Source organism: Podarcis filfolensis (genome assembly GCF_964270895.1).
Source record: "Podarcis filfolensis genome assembly, chromosome: 4".
Taxonomy (NCBI): Eukaryota; Metazoa; Chordata; class Lepidosauria; order Squamata; family Lacertidae; genus Podarcis; species Podarcis filfolensis.
Window position 1 is genome coordinate 37,731,895 of NC_139607.1, and position 19,721 is coordinate 37,751,615.

The window sequence follows — 19,721 nt, forward strand, 5'->3', positions numbered from 1 at the left end:
ACCTGCATAGACCTGTAAGATCACACAGATGATCATCAGGGGAAATTTTGCTTGTGGCACCAAACCCTATAGAATACCACAGGGCAGTGACTCAAAAACAGGGAGTTTCTCCCATTGCCCCTGCGCTCTGGAATTCCCTCCCCTCCATCATTCATAAACCATCATTCACCAGTTGTTTCAGGTGTCTTGGAAAGACCTAACTCGTCCCCCTGTACAATGAATTTCTAGTTCTGTAATGCTGCTTTAATGTTGTTGTTGTTTTTTAGTACAGCTTAGAGAGTAAGTAGTCTGGAAATGATTTAAGATGAGATCAAAAAGGTTTTATAGACTCAAGCCCACTTCATCTGATCAAATGGGGGCCTGTGTTCATGGACACTTATGCTATGGCGGGGAACCTCAGCCCCAGGGGATAGTCCTCCAGCTTTCTCTATCTGGCCCCAGGGACAGTGTCTAAGCCACACTCCTCACCAACCTCCTCAAGTACTTTTGTCCTGCTGGAATGTGTCCGAACTGCAATGATGCCTCTGGCCTGCCAGGATGGATGATGGAAAAGATGTGTCTGAGAGAAACCACTTTGATGTGGCCTAATGGACAAAGGGAGAGGCACATATGTTGCTTGGTCTTTTTTGCCTCTGGCCCCACTGGCACCTGGAAGGCTGCCCATGAGGCATTATGGTCCTCAAAGTGGAAAAGGTCTCTGACCCTTGCTCATACGATAACAATTTTTTAGTCTTTAAGTTGCCAGAAACCTCTTAGTGTGCATACTGCAATGAATATGAATCCCATAGATAAACCATGTACAGTACATCATTTTCTACAATCCCTTTGGGACAGATACTTTCAGATATATTTTATTGAGGATTTTAAATTGATGTTGCTATTTGAATTTTCTTATAACAATGGCTAGTGTTCAAAGGACAGCGATTGACCAACTGAAGCAATTATCATAGATTATTCTCTACTCAAAAACCAAGTTTGGATGTAATATCAAGCCATAGTTAACCATGTGCATGAACTTGAGACTTTGAGCTCAAGTCTTTACTTCCTTCCCACCAGTGCACAGCGAAGGAGGAAACTTTCTGGCTTAAACTAACCACATTTTGATGTTGTGTTTGAATAGGGAACTTTAGTTACTTTAAACTATGGTTTATTTGAAAGAGCCAGGATCAGAAACCATGGTTTGCTTGTGGCTCACTTCAATAAACCATTGTTTAAACTCTGTCCTTCTCAAATGTAACAACAAACTAGTTAATTTGAACTGTAGGTGCTTTCGTCTTCTTTCCTGTATGCACCCGAGGCTTGGCCAGGCTCATTCAGGTTGTACTAAAAGATGGTTTAGTGTTAAATCCAAACTGGGCCATAGGGTTAAATGGGAATTAAAAGTGCCTTGAGTAAGTATATGTATGAGGCAGCACTTCGAATGGTAAATAGTTTTTAACCAACACATTAATTTGTATTTTGATTACAATATCTGAAATGATTTAACCCAAATCCAAAAATCCCCTCCTTGTATGTACAGCGTCTTACTGTCACAAAAGCTTTCTGCTGACAGAACAACTGAAAGTCTATTGGGGATCATCTGGAGCCATACAACTAAATAATTTAAAAGCATATAAAATGTGTATATTTAGTCAGGACGCAAGAAGATATATGCACCAATCCATTTTGCACCAATCCATTTTGCAATATAATTATGGAATTAAAACTATACAAACCAACCATATTATTGAGCATTTCTATGTAAGACTAATACAGAAAGTGGCGTTCCCTTTCATTCCTTCCCATGGCTTTGCCTTAAAAGGATTTGGAGGAAGCAATTCAATTTCAAGTCTGACCTCTACAGGCAGGTAACAGGAATAGGTACTTTATTTTCACAAGTTTAAGAAAGCATGTACAGTACAGAAATGCTTGTGGATTTGCAGAAAGCTGTTCTTCCAAGCTAACCCTCCCTGCCTATGCCATTATCATGACCTTTTGGTTTGATTTCAGTGCAATACTTAAAGCCTCCACAAATGTTAGCCCATTTAAATTTATGAAAGGGTCAATTTAAAAAAAAAATTAAATCAAGTCCCATATTTCTTTCTGCTTTCCTTTTACACCAAAGCAACCCTTTGTAGTTACAGAAACATATTTTGCTTTTAAATTGGTAACATAAATGTGCATTTTCCTCCCAGAACGCATGTTTTAAATAGCCTGATTGTTACCACCTTTTTGTAATCATAACCAACTATTCTAACAAACTATCCTTTGTTGAGTGATTGAGTCTCCCCTGTTCCCACAAACCTACAGCACATGTTGCCATAGTTACTCTGCATGTCTATTTACCACACAAGTGATCAAAGAAAGCAGACAACACACACATACACAAAAACCTTTCCCAGACTTCCTACTGGGTAATGTCCAGCCACTAATTAACTGATACACAGCCTATGGACTCCATCTACTTTTTCTTCCCTTATTATCCATCAAATACAACAGCAACATTCTCAGACACGAAGTACATTTTTCTTTCAGTCAGAGAAGCAGTACAAAAGGATGGGGAAACTCTCACTAAAAGCTGAGGTCAACGCTTTAAAGGAGATTTTCTTCTTCTTCTAGCAATAATTAAGCTATGGAATAGAAACAGTTCAGTAGGGAAACTGGAGGATGTTAAAAGAATATACACAAAAGGGGGCAGACAATTGTAGGGGTGTGTGTAGTTAGGTTGCGTTCTTAGGCACACCTGTCTGTAAGTCCCAGTATACTTCATACGACTTCTGCTAGCCACCCATAGAACTAAGTTAAGCTAAGCTAAGTGCTAAGTTTTAGATGAATTTCTTCCTAATCCCCCACCTCCCCTCTCTGTTCAGTTCTCAGAATATTCTAGCCCTAAATACATCCACTTGTTAACAACCAAATTTTCTTCTGTCTACTTGGAATCAGAGTGCTGGCTGGCTTCTTCCCACTTTCTGTCCAAGTCCATCACAAAATACTGCTGAAATGCATCTCCAGTGCTGAAGGAGTTTGTAGAAGGTGGTGGGGATTTGTGCAAGCAAGCAACTCCCAACATGCAATGAAATACTGTACCTAGTGTATAAGGTAAAGAGTTAGGGAGTCTTTAGAAGATCCCACACTGCCCTCTCCAGTTTTCACCTAAACCGCTCCTGCTAGCATCCTTACTAAGCCTTGCGAATTCTTAACCCAAAGTTTGTGCTTTTAAATCTGTAACCTGCTTTTCCTCAAAAATGACATGGAAGATAAATATTAAAACAGAATATAATCCTGAAAGAGGCACAGAGTTAACTGAGCATGCTATACGTGCTGCTTCAACTGCAGAAAACATCCTCCTGCCATTTCCTTAAATGACAAAAAGCAGGTTAGAGATTAGATGACCGTGTGGAAGCCTGACACATCTTCAAAGGAGCAAAAGTAGTTTTTCAAATGCCACATAGGTAGTTGAGTTTTCCATCACTGCCCACAGATATCATTCCTCCTATGTTTACAATTATTCCTGTAATAAATGTTGGTTCTTGCAACCTTTCATAGCACAGCATACACATAACACATCAATCAATATTTTTAATATATTTAATGACTTGTGCCTCGCTTTTCCAATAATGTCCCAGGCAGTTGTTTAATCAAGGCTATATAGTTAGTTCTCTATAGAACCTCCTGGCTTGCTTCTGCTTTAGCGAAGGCTGAATCTTATCAGTATGGCTGGCAGCATATTACATTTCTGTAGCTAATTCTTGGTCTTCCAGACAGCACCCAGACACAGATCTATGCCTTTCTGTCATTCTTGAGAATTTATATTTTGCATTGGTCAAGATCATTTATCAGGGCAATATAGGGCCTCCATTTCATAGTAAGACACATCACTGTGCCTGAAAGTTAATAAATCCAAACTGTAGCATCATTGTTATGAGAAACTGGCTGGAAGATAACAGATAGCCTGTTTTTGTCCAAGTGTCATTTTATTTATTATACTTTTAATTTAAATTCAGAATTAGTTTTCAGTTTGCTCACATCTCTGGCTTTTGGTCACATTCATCTCATTGTATTTAACTCTCAGTTTTTGAATCCCTGTTCTTCAGCTCTGCAAACCTCCAATAAACATTAGAAAAAATGTCAGTCTCTGTCTGGATCTGCATGAACTGTTCCATCTGCTGAAGAATGCTAGCTGATTGATCTGCTGGTTTGATGGAATTTTGTTCAGTACATGAAGATAAACAGATATTTCACTAAAGGCTACTAAAAGAAGAAATAAGGCGCACAAATGTGACCATCACAGTTCACTTCTAAGGCTGGTACACACCAAAGTTCAGTTAACCATACTTTGATACCACCACTGTCTTACTTCTGAGTAAACATGCTTAGGACTGCGTTGCACACAATTATGCAGAAGTAATTCATGTTCTGAATGAGATCCTTAGAAACTGTACTCAGGACTCCCAACATAGGATTGCAACAAGTCCCATAGAACATTGGGGTGTGTGTATTTACTTCCAAGTACAGAGCAAGTAAAAACGTAAGTCTCAGGAGCCCTCTCTTGACAGCCTTAATAAGGAACTAATTTAAGTGGAGTATCCACACTGCTGATTCAGAATAGGGTCTGTTTCCTATACTGCAATCTTAAGATACAGGAGCACGCTGTGGTGCTGCAAAAATATATAATCAGGATCCCTAATACATGCAACTGACTCCTGCTCAGACATGTGCACTGCAAATACACATCAAGATTCTCACGGCGCATGCCAGAAGTGTGAATTACACAATCAGATGAAACACTTCATATCCCTTTGCCATTCTGAGACCACTCTTGGGTCTTGTAATGCGATATACGGCTCTAAGTGACAGGCATAGAAGGGACAGGTGCATCCGTGACTAGGATGTTAATGAAGGAGCACATAAGGAGGGTCGTGTCTCTTTTTGCACCATTGACAAATACGAGCAATGTCAAGTGTACACAGGAAAGATACAATAGCTGTTCAGAATAGCTAAATTATCACCAGGCCAAAACAAACAAAAAACCAACACTGAGCAGGGGAGTTAAGTGTATGTTGAGGTGGACAAGTCTAATGAGGCAAAAAACGTCTCGCTTGTTTCCTTTTGTGCTCATCAATACCACTTACATGCATTTCCTTACCACCATCAACCATTTCTTTTTAAACATCTTCCCTTCCTTATTACATTTTTTTTTTTGCCTCCCTCTCCCTCAAACATTTGTCATTTGCTTTTTAAAGGTCACCTGGAACTTCATTTTAACCAGAAGTACCTTACTCAACATTTATGTAGAATGGAGTCCTGACTACTTTCGAAAGAGTACACATGAAATCTTTTTAAAAGTATCTTTAAGCTTCTTTCTTGAAAACTTCTCTTAGCCAAGCTCCCTCTGGTGGTTATAATGAATCCCAGGATGCTCCAGGCACTGCGCGGAAAATGATCTGATTGAGCACAAGTAAATAAATTGCTTTCCTACAAGGCGAGCCAGCTCCACAAGTAGGCATCTCAGGGAAGCAATATTCCCTGAATTTCCCTCTCATTCTTGTTTGTGAAATTACTCTGATCACCATTAAAATACTCCTCCAATCTTGTTTTCTGAAAATGGAAAGAATATGAGGAGTTTTATTGTCCATACAGGTGCAAACTGTCTCTATTCTTTACTCTTCGTGATTACAGAGTTAAGCAGATTCACAGTGCAATCCTAACAGTGTCGAAGCAACTCCTGCTTAATGTAATGGGACTTACTCCCAGGTAAGTAGGATTGCAGCCTCTGTCTTTCTCTCCGCCCCCCCCCCCCACCTGCAACCCGCAAACAAAAAATACCTTCCAGGTATTGGCATCGTCCCAGTCAGTTGTTAATTAAATATGTAATTATCAAAAAGGAATCTTTAAAGAACAGGGTTCCCCCCCTCCATGAAAACTAAGAAAAAACAAAAATCTGCCATGGCGCATGCATATATATATATATATATATATATATATATATATAAAATCATCAACCATTTATCTGTCAGTACTGAGAACTTCACAAATTACAACAACAGACTCTTTTGTTAGCCCTTACATGTGCTAAACTGGTATGTGAATAGATAGCATTTCCCTTCGTTTAATAAATAAAACAATTACAAGAGCTTAACGAGCAAAAGGTGTTGAGATATTAAAATAATGACGTTTGGGTAGAAATGCTATATACGCTCAGCATTTGATGGCATGCTTGCAGGAGCCCAGCAACTTATGCTACTGTGGATTGTCACGAACAAAAGGTAGGAGCGCAATAGATGCGATGCCACCCATTTAAAGCTGAGCAAACGGGAGCTGACAAGGCAAATCCCGGGGAAGGGATCCTTTGCCATCACCCCCCCCCCTTTTCAAAACCGATTGCCCTTGCCAATGAAGTCACCAACTACCAGCTTTTTTGTGTGTGGGGGGTGTTGAATCCAGAAGGCAAAACTTGCAAAATCAGCTTCCAACTCAAAATGACCCACAGCTCTACAGAATCAAGTAATTAAATGCGAAGGATCAGCACCACCCAGTTCCCCTAACCCACCTCTCTGGGTTTCCCCCTTCGCTTCCTGCCTCCAGAGCAGCTTTTGCCGCCTGTGTCTTACCTGCCTCATGTTTAGAATCCCATTATCCATCCAGCCAGAAACAGGAGAGTTTCAGGAGGAAACGAAATCCCACGCGCAGTTCCCAACAAGCCGGCAACTTTCCGCCTCCCTGCTCCTTCCGTATGTCCCCCGCTCGAGAGAGAGCGCGCTCGTCAAGACAATGTCAAGTTTTTCCACCTTGTTGTGCCCTCTCCCTGCTAGCCTATTGCAAGTCAGGAGAAGCGAGCCAACTGTCCGCCGAGCTCCTATTTCAAATCACAGCTCAGATATGTCGTAGTTGGCTGAATTAGGCCATGAAATAGCCTCACCAATCAGGAGAAGGGGGAGGGAGGAATCACACATAAAGGGCTGCCTACACGAGGATTAGGAAAGCTTTCAAGGATTTAAGAGGCTGAAAAGCAGCTGGAAACAGTGTCTCAGGCTACAAAGGGGGAAGTCAATTTGTGGTATGAGAGATTATTTTCATTCTTATCTAACTTCTCCGTGTCCACTCTTAACCTGAAAGGCTCCTGGGATACGCCAATGAAATATTTGATTAAAAATAAAATGTTAAGCTGAAACTCAAGTGACAATCTCTCTCCTACACAACTGTGGCTATGAAAGGCGGAATTGCTTAACAAGCTCGAACAATGTTAATAAGAATGTGCATTGCATTTGCATAGCTACACCCTTCCCCGATAGCGATGCAGAGTGCTACACAAAAGAACGTGCACGTTTTACGACTGTAAAGTTTTCACCAGCAGATTATATACTTTCTCATATCCAGGATTCATACTAAATGGCAATAGCCTTGAGTAGCATTTTTAAAAGGTGTTTTAAAAAGAAAGGAACGAAAGTAATGCCCATAATTTATCCCCACCTCTGTAGCAATAGATTCACACATTAAACAATCTAGAGAAAATTACTAGGGGATTTTATGCCCTTCTTGAAATGGGGTCTGTCTGCTCATTTTGTTTAGTCTCTCTGACCCCTGCTTTGAAGCTGAGTCTAGTATATGGCCTTTGGGTTGTTTACACTGTTCTTTTTTTAAAAAAGAAGAAGAGTGCACATAAATGTACACATTTAAACAAAAGTACTAAAACCCTCATCTCCCTTTTTACACTTCTCAGCTTTTAAGATCAGCTAAGAAATAGGCTGTTACGGTTCCACTCTAAATGGAAATCTGTCTTTTGATCTCTAGGTACAATCAAGCAAAACCGAAGTCTGAATAAAGGCTCATAATCATGGATTTGCTACAGCAATGACTGTACTTATCTAGCTGAGTAGTAAATCACTACCCAGAAAATGCCTCACAAGTCAGAAATCTCTTGCAGCTGAACAAAAATGTGTTAGAAGTATACTATCAACACTGAAATACCAGAGCCCAATAAATCTATTCCCTTTCTCTCTCTCCTCTTCAAGGTGCCTAAGCATGCAAAAATATGGAGAAACCCAGACAATTTATTAGTATTCCTATATATTATCCAGATTTCTGGGTGGGTGAGAATATATTATGAAACTTTCCTGTTTACTAAGGTTTTGACAGATGACACACAAGCTTACCACTCACAGCACAATATTTGACTCTGATAACATGGACATAACATGGATTTCCAGAGATGTAAGTTAGGTTTGATATCCTGCAATAAAAGCCACTGTAAGAGCGTAAGAACATAAAAAGAAGCCTGCTGGATCAGGCCAAAAGTTCACCTAATCCAGCATTCTGTTCCTACAGTTGCAAACAAGATGCCTACAGGAACCCCAGAAACCGAACTTGAGCACAACTTTCCCACTTGTGTTTCCTCATTGACTGGTACCCAGAGGCGTAAAGGCAAAGGGACCCCTGACCGTCATGGACGACTCTGGTGTTGCGGCGTTCATCTCGCTTTATTGGCCAAGGGAGCCGGCATACAGCTTCCGGGTCATGTGGCCAGCATGACTAAGCTGCTTCTGGTGAACCAGAGCAGCGCATGGAAACGCCATTTACCTTCCCACCAGAGCGGTACCTATTTATCTACTTGCACTGTGTGCTTTCAAACTGCTAGGTTGGCAGGAGCTGGAACAGAGCAACGGGAGCTCACCCTGTCGCAGGGATTCAAACTGCCGACCTTCTGATCGGCAAGCCCTAGGCTCTGTGGTTTAACCCACAGCGTCACCCGCGTGCCACCCAGAGGCATACTGAGACCTAAATAGCCTCAGACCTGTTTATCTGAAGGAGTGTCTCCACCATCGTTCAGACTGGACACTGAGGTCTAGTTCCAAGGGCCTACTGGCAGTTCCCTCACTGCAAGAATTGTAAATGCCCAAGTTCAAGAAATAGCAATCATATCATGCTTATTTACAAGATGAACGGGGCAAATCAAGAGTCCCTGGCCTTGTCAGGAGTTACTGACCCTTTCAGCACATTTCCACCAGAGATTCCTGCCCTAGCTTTAAGAGTCTGAAGTGAGCAAAGGGGGGGGGGGAGCTTTCTGAGGACTAATCATTTGAACAGGCTCTTAGTGAAAAGGGGGGCAGGGAGGGGCAGCTGCCCCTCCAATCAATAAAATTCAATAGATACATAGCAAACTGAGGTTCTGCTCCCCCTAACAAAACGCCTGCCTCCCCTAACAAAAATCCTGGCTACACCCATGTGTGTTTACCAGTCTTATTACTCTTCCTGCCACAAACTTACAGTACAATGCTGCCTTTCAAGGAACAGGGAGACTAGGAGTTGATGGAGTCAAAAGAGAATCTTTACATTAAACAGATACTCTTATTTCCAGGACACATAATCTGTAGCACCTTCCAATCTGAGAATGACTTGAAGAAAGCTGTATCTCTTGCCTTCTTCCTCTTTTTTTCTTCTCTTAGGAAAAATGGACTTCCCTTCCTTTCATGCAGTCAGAACAGAAATAAAATTCTCTAGACAAAACTAGAGCCTTTGAGATGACATGTGTACCCTATTTTCTTCATGATTCCTCTGCCTTTACTTTTTCCTCCTTCTTGTCTTTTCACTGTGCTGTATCCATTAAGGTTCACTGAACCTTGGAAAGCTGCAAGCTATTGCATGTCATGCAGGGTAAAACTGCTTAGGCAGCTATTTGTATATGGCAAACCAAGTCTCAGCACTTTGATGCGACAGTATTTAGATGTAGGTGGCATACCTGAAAGCATACATTTATCCATTATAATTAGTCTGTTTATCCTTGGTCACAGATGGAAACATATCTACAATATATTTGCATGTGCCTAATCATCAGTATGAGTCACCACTGTTTTTCCATGTTAAAATTACCATTCACTGATGTCAATAATGGAGTAGTTCTAAGAGGTTGGGGGTAAAAGATGTGGGTTTGCGTCAGCAGTTGTTGAACAGTAAAACACCCGGTGTCAGTGAAGTTAACTTTTTATTCAAATAAACCAAAACCACACAGGGTTAGTAATCACAGCAACTCTCCCCATTAAGTCTTTCCTCAGTGAGGCAGTTTTGAGGACTGAAGGTCCCCGTCTTCCCACTGCTCTCTAGTACTCCTCCCCTGGGGTCCTCATTCAGAAGCCTAAGGCTTCTTTGCCTGGCCTCTGTTTGTTCTGCCCTCTTCATTTCTCTGCATGTTCTGGGAGAGCAGGGTTGGGGAGCTAGTCACAGCAGCTGGGAGGACTCCTTTCTTCCACAGCCTGCCTCATCTCGGTCTCCTGCTACCCCCTCCTCTCCTGTCTCCGAGTCTGGACTGCCCTCTGCCACAGCTCTTCCTGCTCACTAAACCCTGTTACCTCTTTTCAGTTTCCTACCACTCCTCTGCATCCAGCCAGTCCCGGACAGCTGGAGGGAATTATAAAATTAGATGAGAATGTGGCAGATCCACTGCCTGCTGCGGCTGCCACTGCTCAGTGATTGCTTAATTATACAGGAATTTCTGTCTTTCCTGCCTGGTGCTTACACATTACTCAGGGTGGCCTTATGGCAATTTAAATGTGACAATGTTATAAAATAAAAGATATTAGAAATGTCTGACAAAGGTGGACACCGCAGATAAAACATTACTTTTACAGTAGCTGCTTAGCACACAAAAGTTTGCCAGAATGTCTTTGCCACCTGGCAAAAGGAAGCCAGAGCGGGAGCACCCATGCTTTATGGAACAAGGTGTTCCAAAGTATTTGGTGCAGTGAGTGTTTCTGACATTGTTTCAGTGCCCTCCCACAGGATTTTCTTTCTTTTACCCAGCAGATTGGCTTTATCCTTCCTCTGCCCTCTTTTTCTATTGAGACTGCCAACTAAAGGATCAATCTATGGAAAATTCACAGAATTGTATTGGATGGGTGACATTTTATTGTCCTTCTCCAAAACTTAAGCTTTCACAGTGCCCTCTTATGCTCAAATTCATGTCTGACAATTCTTAGAAGAGGGATTTGTTATTTTTTTCTTTGCAGCTCAGAATTTAAGTTTACTTTCACAAGGGGGACTTAACTACAGAATGATGGAGGAGAAATATACCTCTGTGGTGACTTCACTGGAAATAATTGTGTAAATTCTCCTTTAGAATTGGAAGAAATTATGCTATTTATTTATTCATCCATTCACTATATTCAGCTAGCCAGTGCACAAAGCAATACGACGTTAATTAAAAATACAATATCAAGCAATGCAAAATTAATTGAAATAAACTGAAACACAATTTAAAACTGAGAGGGCCAGGCTGTGAAGCATACATTGTTTAAATGGCCTAAGATAATAGAACAGTCTTCAGCTGGTTGTTTGTATTTAACGAAACTTATATACCACTTGGTTGTAACAAGACCTCTAAGTGGAGATGATTTCCTAGTATACCAAGTACTACATGTGCTTTGATATGTACTCCTTTGTGTGCAGGCTTTAGTGACAAGAGCACCTCTATACTCAACAAGCAGAGCTGTCCCTTCATTAAAATGAATGAGGATGCCCTTGTGCATAAGGGGCATTGTGCACAGCAGATTTTGCCAGCCAAGGAGCTGCTGGATCTGGGCCTTAGCAAACAGGACCTTGAATTCAGTAGATTGCAGCAGGGGCTTAACTTATGATTTATCAAGGTATCGTTGAATTGCTTTCCAAAATAACACGGTTGTTGTCATAGGGCTAGGGAAATGGAGATGAGAATTTCTAAAGCAAAAAGCACAACCGCCATAAATTAGCACTTAAGGATCAGAGGAGAATCTTGCCTCCCCCTCCTGAGCTATACCAGATGTATAACGACTGGAGCTCAGGATGTGAGAGTGGGGAGCGAGAATTTTTTTCACCTGACTTACATTTGTTCCATCTCATATTTTTAAAAGAAAGTGTGTGTTTTAAAAGCAGAAATGGGAGAGAACCTGACCATTAAACCTTTCCAAAGTGTAAAAACTGTGAGTGTTGGGGAGGAAGGAGGGGAAACAGAAATATTTCCACTGACCATTCTATTTACATCTAGTGACTTAAAAAAATAAAAAACCTTGCCATTTGCATTTCTACCATTGAAACCAGACTGAATGAAATACATTGTAAACTGACTTTATTCTCTTCATCTGTGATTTTGAAAATAGCACCCTGAAGAAGACGAGGATATTCTTGCTGCAGTCCTATATCTACTTACCCACTGAATGCGCTCAGTTGACTTCCTAATAGATATGCACAAGACTGCACTCTCATTTCTCAAGCAGCAATAATATGAGCAGAATATGTAAGTTGTTTCAAAAGAGAAGATAATTAATATTTGAACTATAATTTGAAAGCATGATGAGAGCATGGATTTTGTAAGGAGATTAAAATAAAACTTGGACAAATGTAACCCATAAAGTAACAGAATGTTCCTAAATGAGTTAGGGGAAGTTAAATGACACTCACTGCTTCCAATGCCCTGCTGTCTCTCTTCAGCTAGGGTAGGAGTTGGGGGCAAGTTTTCTTAACTTAAAGCAAAATCGGCTGTTCCTAAAATAGGGAGCCTATGGAATCTTGCTAAATTAAAATTCAAGCTCACTGTTCAGTATTGGCATCCACCTGTCTCGAAAGAGAATGCAGTGTGCCTCTGGGAGTGAAGTCAAACTGCTGTGTTAGCAGCATGGAAGTGACCTTCCTGGGGTGCAAGCCTGGGCAGTGTTTTATGGAAGTTCTGGGCTGCCCTGATGACAACCCCCCTTTCAACCTCGCTGACATGGTCCAAAGGAAAGCAGAGCAATATGTTTGGCACCAGTTGGACTTCAGGAACTGCTGGAAGGAGCCACCCAACCACCTTAGGGAATTCACTCTGGATCTATGTAGGGTTTACTCCTTAGCCTTCCCCCCACTCCACTCCCAAAGATATCCCACTAGGCAGCGGAGGTTTGGGATCAGAGTTTCCCTTCTCTTAGATGGGCCACCTTTCCAGGTTGTTGAGCCCCACCTGCCTCACACTTCCCTCTACAGCAGCCTTTCTCAACCTGTGTGTCCCCAGATGTTGTTGAACTACAACTCCCATCACCCCTAGCTAGCAAGGCCAGAGCTCAGGGATGATGGGAGGTGTAGTCCAACAACATCTGGGGATACACAGGTTGAGAACCACTGTTCTACAGCATGTACAGAAACTGCCTTCTTGACGATCTGACCCACTATTGGTCTTATCCACGCAATCTGCCAAAGCCTGCCTTTGCATGCAGGATAAGTCCCTAATTCACTAAGGGTTTGAGATCCATCAGATACCCATCTGGTTTAGCCAGCCAGCCAAAGCTGTTCCTGGGGTGTGGTCACTGTCACATGCTGACAGATTCTAAGAGCCACATGTGAGAGCTGAGTGCAGGGTGGACACCAAAGGTGGACAAACTACCCTAGAAGGAGCATGATGTGTCCTTCACCAGAGATACTACCTCTGTCCTAACATCCCAAGGTTGCAAATACATAAGAGCACCAGAAATATAGCACTTGAGCTCATTCACACTTGAACCAATGGTTTCTTGGAATGACAACATAAGAATACAGTCCTGAAATCATGTCTGAAAATGCATGAAGTTGAATTTGTGGGAGTGGTCTTAGGACGATCAATATTAATTTACACAATGCTATTCCAATTTGTTTACCTAACATTACTGAGAAAAGTTCTTTCCCTACTTACATTAATGCATCTATTTTCTTTAAAAATAAATCTGTGCTGGTACCAGCAAAAAAATATTTTTGGCATTTTTATTAAAAGGTTTTTAACACATGGAAGTGTTGGCTACATTTCCTTTCATTGCCTGTGTTTCTCTGGACAGATATCCAATCCTTTAGATTCCAGAGTCTGGTTAAAATTCATGTGGATTAAATTAGGCACAGGAAGTTTCTGATATTATATTCCCACAGCGTAATGAAATGGAGTGCATTAAATTTAAGCAAACCAATAAAAACATACACAACATGATAGAGTTCAAACCATATTGCCTAATCTCATGGTTTCCAAAGGGTGAGAAAAGCCATTTCATGTCACCCTAGGTCTTTGCTAATAGATGCGTAGGTATTAAGCAAAAGTAAAGAATAAAAACAGACCATTCTTAAAATGATTAGGATAAACAGAAATGGAAAAAGAGGGGGGCATAGAAAATACATTGGAAGTATTACTATTCCTAAAGGAATCTAAAATTATTATGAGGGTCTCTTTTGCTTTCCCCTTCACCTGAAGTCCTAACATGTACAGTCCTATCAAACAAATAAAATGGTTTTCATAGTAAGACTTAATAGTAATAACATGTTCACAAATAGGCTTCCTCATCTGACAGAATAACAACAAAATCAAGAAATGCCATTGCATCCCCTTATAACTTCAAGCAATCCTGGAAAAGGAGGAAGTGTAGTATTTTTGTTTTATTGTGTTCTCAGGCTAATAAACTGGCAGTGCCTTTTGCAACAAAAACATTCAACATCCTGCTCTGCTTCATTTGTTTTGAAATACTAGGAAATAGTGGTACAGACAATCCCGGCTATAGGTGCAACTTCCAAACCGTGGGAAAATGGCTTTGTTCCAGGTAGTTTACTCTTTTCTTGAGCCCTTCACCCATCTAGACATCCCATAGTTTGGTCACCCATTGTGGCAGTTGGATCCGTATCCCAGCACAGTGGACAAGTAAGACACATGATAGAAGGGACATGTAAACTTTGGATAGCATGGTAGTCATCCAGTCATCTTTTTTTTTCTCGTCTACTTGGTCAAACCACCAACATCAAACTCACATTCTCTATTATATAAAAGCAATTCTTGTTTTTATGCCCAGCTTTGAGGAACACCAGGGGTGGGGAGGCAGGGAGAAGAAATTCAACACCAGCAGCAACATAGATTTTGATTTCACAACCACATAATATTGCAAATCAACCTATTTTAATAACCTGAGGATGAAGTATTTTAATTTCCTTCACTAGGCTCCGTCGTATCATATCATCATCATCATCATCATCATCATCATCATCATCATCATCATTCTTATCATCATCATAACCTAAGTAACTAAGAAACTTGCTCAGAATTTTACCATCTCTGTTCTTTTTTCCTTTTACAGCTGCTCTTCCCACACTGCTTAATAAACTTTCTGTTCCCAAGAATAGACATCTTTTGCAAGCCTGATCTTGCATTCCTTGTATCAACAAAACTCTTTATTGACTGACCTCTGTGTGCATTATGAGGGCACTCTCAAGACGTGGCATACACAGTCTTGTGTGCCTTTCCATGAATGTGTAAACATGCACATTTAAACAATCTGCCTTTCCGCCCCCCTTCATAGGACTTATCAACAGATCCAGTGAATGGGACAGTTACTACAATGCAAGAAGTACGTGATCATCCCTAATGCACAAGGATAAGAAACAGCGCCGTAACAATGCAAAGCATTATAATATTCCAGTGTGAATAGAGTGCAAATTATTTCACCTGTACAGTATCCTACCCAACATTGTTATAAGCAGGACACCACAGAACAAAAAAGAGGTGGCTGGTAATGGGGAGGAGGAAGCAGATCTTAGAAAAGTAACTTGTCATACTGCAACAACATAAAATTAAACAATTATAGCCACACCTGGACACACAGCTCATTGATTTCAATAGGCATCCACCTTCATATAAATGCCTTGGGCTTAGCTGCTGAGAAGATTGCTAGGATATTTCTCCACTACATTTACAAATGAAGGTAGGTCAGGAGGAAGAAAGAGGCCAAAATGCTACCGCAGGCGCACAAGGGTTTATGGCGCAGCCAGTAAAAATTTCAAGTAGAGATAAATGATGTTTGGAGATCCAAGCCAGAATCAGTTGTTATGCTTTAGAGCTTAGGATTTGATGGAGCTTGTTGCTGTTAACTACTTTCAAAATGTGGAAGACAAAGCAGATAAATGTTTTCAAGTTAGGTATCCAAATCTACCAGACTCATTCATTCACAAGTTAGTTGCTTAAGCTATTACAATCTGGAACACATCTTTATGAATCCCCAAATATATATATATATCCATGCCTTCCTCCCATAAATTCAGGGTGGTGTAGATATCATTACATCATTTATCCTCACCAAAATAATAATAATACAGTGGTACCTCGGGTTAAGTACTTAATTCGTTCCAGAGGTCTGTTCTTAACCTAAAACTGTTATTAACCTGAAGCACTTTAGCTAATGGGGCCTCCTGCTGCTGCCGCGCCGCCGGAGCACGATTTCTGTTCTCATCCTGAAGCAAAGTTCTTAACCCGAGGTACTATTTCTGGGTTAGCGGAGTCTGTAACCTGAAGCATATGTAACCTGAAACGTATGTAACCCAAGGTACCACTGTAAAAGATAGGAATGTTTGGTAGAAAAAAGTCACTTGTCCCATGTTACACAGCTGCCTTACGACCAAACAGAGATCCACACTACAGTGAGGTTGCCATCATTTGAATCCAAACATTCTGGGCTTGGGGGTGCAGAGATCACAGGCAACTGGGGGTGAACTTGCAAGAGGGGAGGGGAAACCTAGCATTTTCAAGAAGACTTTATTCATTGTGTAGGCAAGGAAATAAGCCCAGTAGTTTTTGGTGGGTTTCGGGATAGAATCCACGATGCAGAATGCATCTTTTGCCTTCCATTTCCTTATTCCATTTCCTTATTTCAATCTAGGAACATAAACACCTTAAATGGAGTCAGAGCATCAGTTCATCTAACCGGGCATTGCCCATATGGTGTTTGTACATACAGCTAAGCCAAAGCATGGCTTGGTAAATGAACATGGAATTTCCTGGAGAGACAACATTCCCCAGTCCTTTTAATTCAGTGTAGCATGGCAGTTAAGCCCGGGTCATCCAAACCTGGGATCATACTTAAGCTCCTTAACCACAGTCTATAGGCAAAGTTTGGCTTACCATGCTGTGTGAACTGGAGCACTGACAATCCTCCAGTTAAATGTTATATAAAGTCAAGCTTTATATAAACAGAGAAATACAAATATTTGTGTGCAAAAATGAATGTACAGTTGAAACTTTGTGTGAGGTATGAAATCACTAGTCAGTATCTCCTATTTGCAACATTAGATAAGTAACCTGGTGCCCTTTACCATTTGTAAACCACTTTGAGGTTTTCTTTATAATCAAGTGGCATATTTTGTTAAAGAAAATGAATAAATATATTTACAGGGCTGTTGTAAACCCTTTTAAGGCAATGTGAAGAACACATTAAATCATTTAATAGTTGCTAAGGATTCTTAATGGAGCAGGAACCGGCAAGCCACTCCAGTATCCCTGCCAAGAAAACTCCATGGGCAAAGGAGGCAGTGGAAGACAGGAGTGCCTGGCGTGCTCTGGTCCATGGGGTCACGAAGAGTCGGACACAACTAAATGACTAAACAACAACAACAACAAGGATTCTTAATAATGTCATATCATTTCCTGTTGTGCTGTTATCCACCTCAAATTCTAAGCACTACTTTTAAAACTATTGTGGCATTTTGATGCACATTTCATTAAGATGTTGCTGTTTTTCAAGCACATTCATATCCCTTGGTACAGAGGTTGCTATAGTTACTATGTTCTATATGACACCATATACTAAGCAGATGTACGAAGCCTATGTGCATATCCATTTTCATTATAAATTAATTCTTTAACTACTGGCTCCAAAAGGCTCCACTCTCTTCTTCCCTCCACCCTTGAAAGAATTTCCATAACTTTTAGGTCTTCTTTCTGAATGTCACTTTTTAACATTGCTTATCCATTAAGTCAAGGGAGAATTCTGTGGCTCTTTTTGTATGTAGAAAAAAAGTAGGGAAGCTAGTGAACTCATTATCAAGAGAGTTTATAATTAAATTGAAGAATGAGTGAATCACTGGCTGCACTGAAAAAGCTCCTTCTTTTTCCAAAGGGTTTAATGAATCATAGAAAGATGTTTACAAGGCCCTATTCTGAACAAAGTGCTCCATGTTAGCATGGCAATGGACCATGTCACTTTTAATAGCTTGAACCTTTCTTCTTCTCTTTTTAAACGAACCATTATGGCTGTTCTATGTTGCTCATCCAACCAACAACTGATTCACCTGGTTTGCATTTTAAATCGCTGGACCTGAAGGTGATATTTAGGAAATCTACTGTCAGACGTGCAAACTGTGAGGAAAGAAAAAATGTCACACTAAATCATGACAGATTAATACGGTATTATTCATGGGCATATGCTTTCATACCGTCGGAAAGTCATGCTTAAGTAAGTTGCTTTTACACTAACAATATGTGGCAATTGTTCTCCTTGCCATCGTTAGGAGCCATTGAAGCTACATGCTTTTCAGTCCCATTGATTTTAAATAGAAGGGGAATTTGAGTAGGAAATGGGGTTTCATATGTGGGTTTAGATCATGGGTAGGCAAACTAAGGCCCAGGGGCCGGATGTGGCCCAGTCACCTTCTAAATCTGGCCCGTGGACGGTCCGGGAATGTGTGTTTTTACATGAGTAGAATGTGTGCTTTTATTTAAAATGTATCTCTGGGTTATTTGTGGGGCACAGGAATTTGTTCATTTATTTTTTTTCAAAATCTAGTCCGGCCCCCCCACAAGGTCTGAGGGACAGTGGACCATCCCCCTGCTGAAAAAAATTGCTGACTCTTGGTTTAGATGCAGTTGTTCAAATGTTGGCTTGGTCCTCTGGCGAATAACCACTTCCTAAATCCTGCTGAGCTTGCACTGACCAGACCAGATGGTCTGGCCATCATCTGCTTCACCCTTCTATTTTTATTTCTTAAAAAAAATCCCTCTCATCATTTACATGGGAAGAAAATAACTACGCCAACTCCCCAACCGCCATAGTTTCTCTCCCATGTGGTGTGCCTGGGGAATGGAAGGCCTCTCTCAATCTGCTCCTGCGTGCCCCTTTTCTTCTCAGATACATTAGGAGTTATGATGGTGGAGCTTTCCACCACTCCACTCAGGAGGTCTCCAGCAGTGGACCTTCTTCTCCACCAATGGACCTCCCACTCCACCAGCAGAGATGGAGATACTCAATATTCTTCATTCACCCCCCCCCCCCGAGGAGCTTTGGATTGCTCTCTGTGTCAATAAAAATGTGTATTTTATTAGGTTTGTTAAAAATATGAACAAAACATTTTGCTTAATCTCTGTCAGTCTCTACTGAGTAATTAGTACCTGTAGCATTCATTTCATACATTTATTCTGTTATGAATATTAACTGGCATTGATCCCCTTAAATAATTATTTTGCATCGCTGCCTTTTGTCATGAAGAAATGTAGAAGACTGCATTCGCCAAACAAAGAAACACTTTCTAAACAGTGAAATTAATTTAACTAAGAATCGAAACTATGCCATTCTAGCAATTGGTGAATGACTACTCACATAAATTAACCCACTGAAGTATATGAGCCTGATGCCATGAATACAACTATAGTCATCTTTCAATATTCAAAGGATCATTTTCCAAATTTGTACAAAATAATTGCACAGCATATCCTAAAATGGGACAGGTTTCATGTTAAACAAATTACTTTTAAAAAAGCATTAACCAGCAGCCCAAGAGGATTATATGCTTAACAGAAACGAGTAGTAAACATGCAACCACTTTATTTAAAACCCAAAATAGCCAGTATATTTCTTGCATCAAAATTAAAGTTTAAAATATTTTTGTGATACAGTGAACCATGTTAAAAATGGCCATGTGTTCAATTTTTTTTTAAAATTTTAAAGTGAATATTTGTCATTTACCAACAATTA

At 40.6% G+C, this 19,721-nt stretch overlaps 1 protein-coding gene across 4 annotated transcripts in view; it reads right to left on the reverse strand.

The window, feature by feature from the left end:
- The window catches only part of MID1 (midline 1), a 267,098-nt gene that overhangs the window by 97,021 nt on the left and 150,356 nt on the right, over positions 1-19,721 (reverse strand). Inside the window, exon 1 of one of the 4 annotated variants that reach the window (XM_083612130.1) lies at positions 6,591-6,898. The exons of 2 other annotated variants lie outside the window; for them this stretch is intronic. The gene's annotated coding sequence lies outside the window, so the exon portion shown is untranslated. Of the gene's footprint in view, positions 1-6,590; positions 6,899-19,721 lie in introns of those variants that run through there. One more of the 4 variants, XM_083612134.1, reaches the window with a different exon arrangement.